Below are 6,646 nucleotides of genomic sequence, written 5' to 3'. Positions count from 1 at the left end.
TATAACTTTAGTTCATATATTCCATTCTTATAGCAACACACTAAGGGTTCCAATATTTATAGTTTTAAACACCAAAGCCTGACCGCTCGGTTATCGTTACAGTACCAATCTCCAGGCTTGCAGATCACGCTAAATTGTACAATAAACGCCTGGAACAACTTGTAGTCATCATGGAAGGAAGGACTGATACAACGCATCTAACAAAATCGGAATGTAGCTAACAAAGGATTTCTGCAAGCATACACGCAAGATAAATTAGTTCTCTTGATTTTCAACAAAGGTATTCTTGATGCTCTGAAACAGACCTGATAATCAGGGTATCACCATAACGTTCATTAAGGTCGGCAGAGCCATCTATTGGTTGTTATGCAGTCCCATATAACAAAAAGAAAACTTTTTCAGATAGAAGCTTTAGTACTATTGGGCCAAAATTGTGGAATGAACTAGGTACAAATGTAAGAAACTCTGAATCTTTGGATATTTTTAAATGTCGGTTGAAAACATTGTATTTCGAAAATTATTTTGACTTTTTTCTTGTGTATCACAGTAGATATTTTCATTTTTGGTATAGGACATACATATTGTATTTTTGTATAGTATTTTTGTATTTTTTATGTCATTTATGTACAACGCCATTGAATACATATTGTATATGTAGAAATAGGCGTTTAATTAAGTTTCATGTTTCATAGCCATAGTAGGCGAATATATGATTGATACTTAGAAAAGCTTTACAGGGACACTCAACAACAGCTATTAACACGAATCAGTTCACCAGACATAAGTTTCTTTAGTATGAATGATACAGGATGGCCAAACATCGAGACACAATCCAGTAATATCAATGAATGGAAGACAACACTAACCATTTCTCAGCTACAATAGTTCAACTGTGCAACTCGTCATCGAGAGGATACACTTGCAACTTATCGGTCCTCCGATAGAGAGTAAGATGTTTTAAAGATTGTGGAACGGATTCATTTTGAAAGCCTACAATTAATGTCCCTGTAACTCTTTCTATAGTAGCAAGCCTAACTCTTAAAACTATTCTAGGTACTTCGACTATGAAGAGGACCTAATCACGACTTAAACATTTTGTAAAAGACATGGCCCGGTTCAGAACTTCCCCAACATATTCATTGAGAATCCAACCTTTCATGTGTGCTTGCTTATCATCTATGGTAGCTAGTATTCAATTTTTCAAAAATTTGTATTAATCATTTCTTCCATGACAACTAATATTTACTGTACCATTTTTCCATATCATCAATTTCAAATATTAAAACAATATCTGTTCAAAACTTTGAGCCGTCACTGTTTTTTTTATTATTTTGGCAAGCCCCATTGCAATTGATAACAGATTCTTGACTTTCTTTCTGTGTCTCGAATTCTGTCTAATTGCCTTGTCATGCAGTTTTAACAAACATTTAGCATGAGATCGGCTCCTGAAATATTAATCTTCAGCACTGGCTAAAAGAACAATGTATAGTAGTTCAAGTGACAGTCACATACTCTATTGTCAATCACAATTGTTGATGCTTCATGATGATAGTCAGATACCTCATCACAAAGAAAGAAAGAAATATCTGCAATCATTGTTCTTTGTGATTCATCACAACTGTGGCTGGTTATTCTACTGTTTTTTTTCAATCCGTGACTCATTTTGTTTTGATTTACTTTGACAGGATTAGTACCTTTTGCCTTGTGATTTTCCCATTGCATGGCCTTCATCAACGTGGAACAGTTGTATGCTTACAAAAAAAGCCTGATTACCAGCTCAAATGTCTATGTTTGCTCTTTTTGTATTTGCTATGCATTGTAAATCATCACGTGTCCTCTCTTCCCGTCTATTCATTTATTAGATTCTTTTTAGCTCTAGTGATTTTAATACCTACGTATTTTTCCTGTTCAACATACAGTTCTCATATTGTATATACGCATTTTTTTTTTATGGTAAAAGGTACCGAAGCCCTACATGCTAAACTGCAAATAAAAGAATTTACGTATTTCTTTAAATACATTTATTTGTTAACATATTCATACCTTGTTTGAGCACTTGGTGAATATATCTTTTATGAAAAGCAACAGTCATAAATAAATGATTAGCAAAACTAGTTGTAAATGCATATACAACTTAGTATTAATTCAAAAAACAATTTAGGATAGCGAATAATAATATAATGAAAATTTACGTTTCCAAAATGGCCACCATTCAAGATGGTCACTAAACACTTCAATAGTCCTCAGTTCATATTCTTTGTCATAAGAAATACGAAAGTTTATCAAAATTAGTTAAGTAACATATTTTTCATATTTTTTTTAATAATTTTTATTGACTTTTTGGACTTTATTTCAAAATGGCCGCCCAGAGCCGCCATTTTGATTTTCTGAATTGGGTCCTTAGCTATGAATGTTAGTTATGACCTCAACTAACACTCTGCAAAGTTTGATGCTTTTACCATAATCTGAGCAATTGTTTCACATTTCGACTGGACTAATAATAACTATAGACTACTTTCTAAAACATATGATACTGATGTTGGTTATATTTGTTAACGTAGAAGATTTGCGTAGTTTTCATATTATAATTAGTTCTTGCATGATTTTGAAATTAGTTTTATTATTCAATTAACCTATTTCGATCATTGCAGCAGAAGGTTTTTTTTATGATAGAATAAGGGAGCTGATATTTCATATTTAGTGATAAATTGTGATTTTCCGTCATATTTTTTTCTTCTTCTAGAAATGCATTCTAAAAGGTAAAATTGAATAAAAAAGATTAATCAGTATTCACTATTATTTTTGCCAATGAAAAAAAATCATTCCTTGAGTTAATGAATGTAATTGACTAGAATAATTTTCATATGATTATACAAACGATTAACTAATATATAATTGAACTGACATTTGTGACCAATGAATATTCTAATAGAAAAAAATAAATGGAAATTGGGAATATGTCAAAGAGACAACAATCCGACTAGAGCAGATAGCCCCCGAAGGTCATCAAAGGGTCTTCAATGTAGTGAGACAATACCGCATTCGGATGTGGACATCAGGTGGCCCCGAAGAAAAAAAATGTGTACTAGTTCAGTGAAAATGCACGTCATGCGATATTTACTCCAAAATATAAAAATGAACTTTAAAAAAAAGTAAATACAAGGCTTCTATTTTGGAACTGATAAGTGCATCTATTTTTTTTTATCACTTATTCGTACCTTTAACGTAAGTAAAATTTCTCATACGTGTGAATGACGATTTTTGACGAATTTCAGAAAAAATAAGAATTGGATTATAGATAATAAATTCGAACAACTAAAATAAACCTACAGTACTAAATTCTATCTGATTATTAATTACAAACAAGTAAGTTGATATACGATTTAATAAGCTATAATGATTATCAAATAGATTAAAATCTATTGAAGCTGAGACAAATTTTACAGTAAGTTGTTCTTTATATAACGATAAGAGAAAATTATAATGGATATATATAGTATACAGAATTTGTGCTAATAGTAAAGAATTACCCAATGATAAAATATATGGTTGGCTGTTCACAAATGAGCATTTTCCAACTTTTAAGCGCCTAGGAAATGATATTTTCAGTGTGAGATACAAAAGGAAACAAAATATAAAAATGATATTTGATTATGATGAGATATGTTGTAAATGTTATATGAGACACACGAGGCTCTGATCCTGTCCATAACATGAGAGAAATATTTTTGGTTCTTGCTCCCCCCCCCCCCTATGCTATTGTGCCTATTGTTGTGGAATGATGCCCTTTGTGGGTCGCAGATTCGATTGTTAAATATCGTATCTCATCTATACATCTTGCTACAGACTTTCTTCGTCGTGTTTTTGTTCATATATTATACTGAGAGATTTGAAAACGCCATGTAATTAGTGAGCGTCAAAAGTAACAAAAAGTTTTTTTTTTAATTTACCGTTAACATTATATATTTTCAATAAGGTCAATTTTGTATTTCAAAATAGGTCTTTTTTATTATTTTTTTTTCTAAAAGCGTACCCCCGAAAAATGCTAACTTTTTTATTTTAAACTATTATATCAGTCTAACAATGGGCGTCAAGTTGGTTACCTATTCCCTATTCCCTATTCGTTACCTATTCCCTATTCCCTATTCGTTACCTATTCGTTACCTATTCCCTATTCCCTATTCGTTACCTATTCGTTACCTATTCCCTATTCCCTATTCGTTACCTATTCGTTACCTATTCCCTATTCCCTATTCGTTGCCTATTCGTTACCTATTCCCTATTCCCTATTCGTTGCCTATTGGTTACCTATTCCCTATTCCCTATTCGTTGCCTATTCGTTACCTATTCCCTATTCCCTATTCGTTGCCTATTCGTTACCTATTCCCTATTCCCTATTCGTTACCTATTCGTTACTTATTTGATTTTTAATATCCTTCCCCCTTTTTAATTATGGCATGGAATAGTTTAATATGGCTGCCGTTACCATGGAAACGGCACAATTTTGAAAAAAATAAGTTTTTGGTTTTTGGTGAACTGTTTGGATATGCTTCAACTCAGAATCATCATATTTTAAAACAATGTAGGTGCCCATTATGTACAGGTGTTGGATGATTTTGGCGATCATTGGAACTACTATGTTGCTATGGAAACTACACCAAAATTTTCAAAATTCTCCAAATGCTCAAAACTTCATGAAACTTCACAGTAATGACGAGCAACATTGGTAGATGTGGCATTTGGAGTTGGAATTTCCAAAATAGGTCTTGTTACCATGGAAACAATGCAAAAATGTCCTAAATTTCAAAAATAACAATTTTCAGCAAACTGGATGAAACTTTACAGGAATGGTAACTGGCATAGGCAGAGTTGGATTTTAAAGTTGGAATTTTCAAAATGGCCGCCGTAACCATGGAAACAGGAAAAATATCAAAAATTTTAAAATTTTCAATTGTGTCCGTGTCTCTGGTGGTAAAATTGTGTTTTTAGATATGACAGTACCCTATTAGCGCGCATGTACCCGTTCCAGCGCTCGGTTAATACCCTGTTACCTATTCGTTACCTATTCACTTATGATACATTTGTTGTACGTTGCACCTTTGAGAAAAGGATTTTCTATTAAATTCATATCTCTAGTGGTAATAATGTGTTCTTATAGATGAAATACCCCTAATACCGCGAATGTACCCATTCCAGCGCTCAGTAAATACCCTGTTACCTATTCGTTACCTGTTCGTTACCTATTCACTTATAATACGTTTGTTGTACGTTGCACCTTTTAGAAAAGCATTTTCAATTGTGTCCGTGTCTCTGGTGTTAAAAATGTGTTCTTAGAGATGAAAATACCCTATTAGCACGCATGTACCCGTTCCAGCGCTCAGTTAATACCCTGTTACCTATTCGTTACCTATTCGTTACCTATTTACTTATGATACGTTTATTGTACGTTGCACCTTTGAGAAAAGGATTTTCTATTAAATTCATATCTCTAGTGGTAATAATGTGTTCTTAGAGATGAAAATACCCTATTAGCACGCATGTACCCGTTCCAGCGCTCAGTTAATACCCTGTTACCTATTCGTTACCTGTTCGTTACCTATTCACTTATGATACGTTTGTTGTACGTTGCATCTTTTAGAAAAGAATTTTCTATTGTGTCCGTGTCTCTGGTGGTAACAATGTGTTCTTAGAGATGACATGACCCTATTAGCGCGAATGTACCCGTTCAAGCGCTCGGTTAATACCCTGTTACCTATTCGTTACTTATTCGCTTTTAATACGTTTGTTGTACGTTGCACCTTTTAAAAAAGGATTTTCAATTGTGCCCATGTCTCTGGTGGTAACAATGTGTTCTTAGAGATGAAATTACCCTATTAGCGCTCATGTACCCGTTCCAGCGCTCAGTAAATACCCTGTTACCTATTCGTTACCTATTCGCTTATTATAAGTTTGTTGTACGTTGCACCATTTAGAAAAGGATTTTTAATTGTCTACATGTCTCTTGTAGTAACAATGTGTTCTTAGAGATGAAATTACCCTATTAGCGCTCATGTACCCGTTCCAGCGCTCAGTAAATACCCTGTTACCTATTCGTTACCTATTCACTTATAATACGTTTGTTGTACGTTGCAACTTTTAGAAAAGGGTTTTTAATTGTCTACATGTCTCTTGTGGTAACAATGTGTTCTTAGAGATGAAATTACCCTATTAGCGCTCATGTACCCGTTCCAGCGTTCAGTAAATACCCTGTTACCTATTCGTTACCTATTCACTTATTATACGTTTGTTGTACGTTGCACCATTTGGAAAAGGATTTTTAATTGTCTACATGTCTTTTGTTGTAACACTGTGTTCTTAAAGATGAAATTATCCTATTAGCGTGCATGTACCCGTCCCAGCGCTCAGTAAATACCCTGTTACCTATTCGTTACCAGTTCGTTACTTATTCGCTTTTAATACATTTGTTGTACGTTGCACCTCTTAAAAAAGGATTTTCAATTGTACCCATGTCTCTGGTGGTAACAATGTGTTCTTAGAGATAAAATGACCCTATTAGAGCGCATGTACCCGTTCCAGCGCTTGGTAAATAACCTGTTACCTATTCGTTACCTATTCGCTTTTGCTGCGCGGGGTATTCGGTGCACCT

The sequence above is a fragment of the Mytilus trossulus genome, chromosome 10 (assembly GCF_036588685.1).
Source record: "Mytilus trossulus isolate FHL-02 chromosome 10, PNRI_Mtr1.1.1.hap1, whole genome shotgun sequence".
Classification (NCBI taxonomy): domain Eukaryota; kingdom Metazoa; phylum Mollusca; class Bivalvia; order Mytilida; family Mytilidae; genus Mytilus; species Mytilus trossulus.
Note: the sequence above shows the minus strand (reverse complement) of the source record.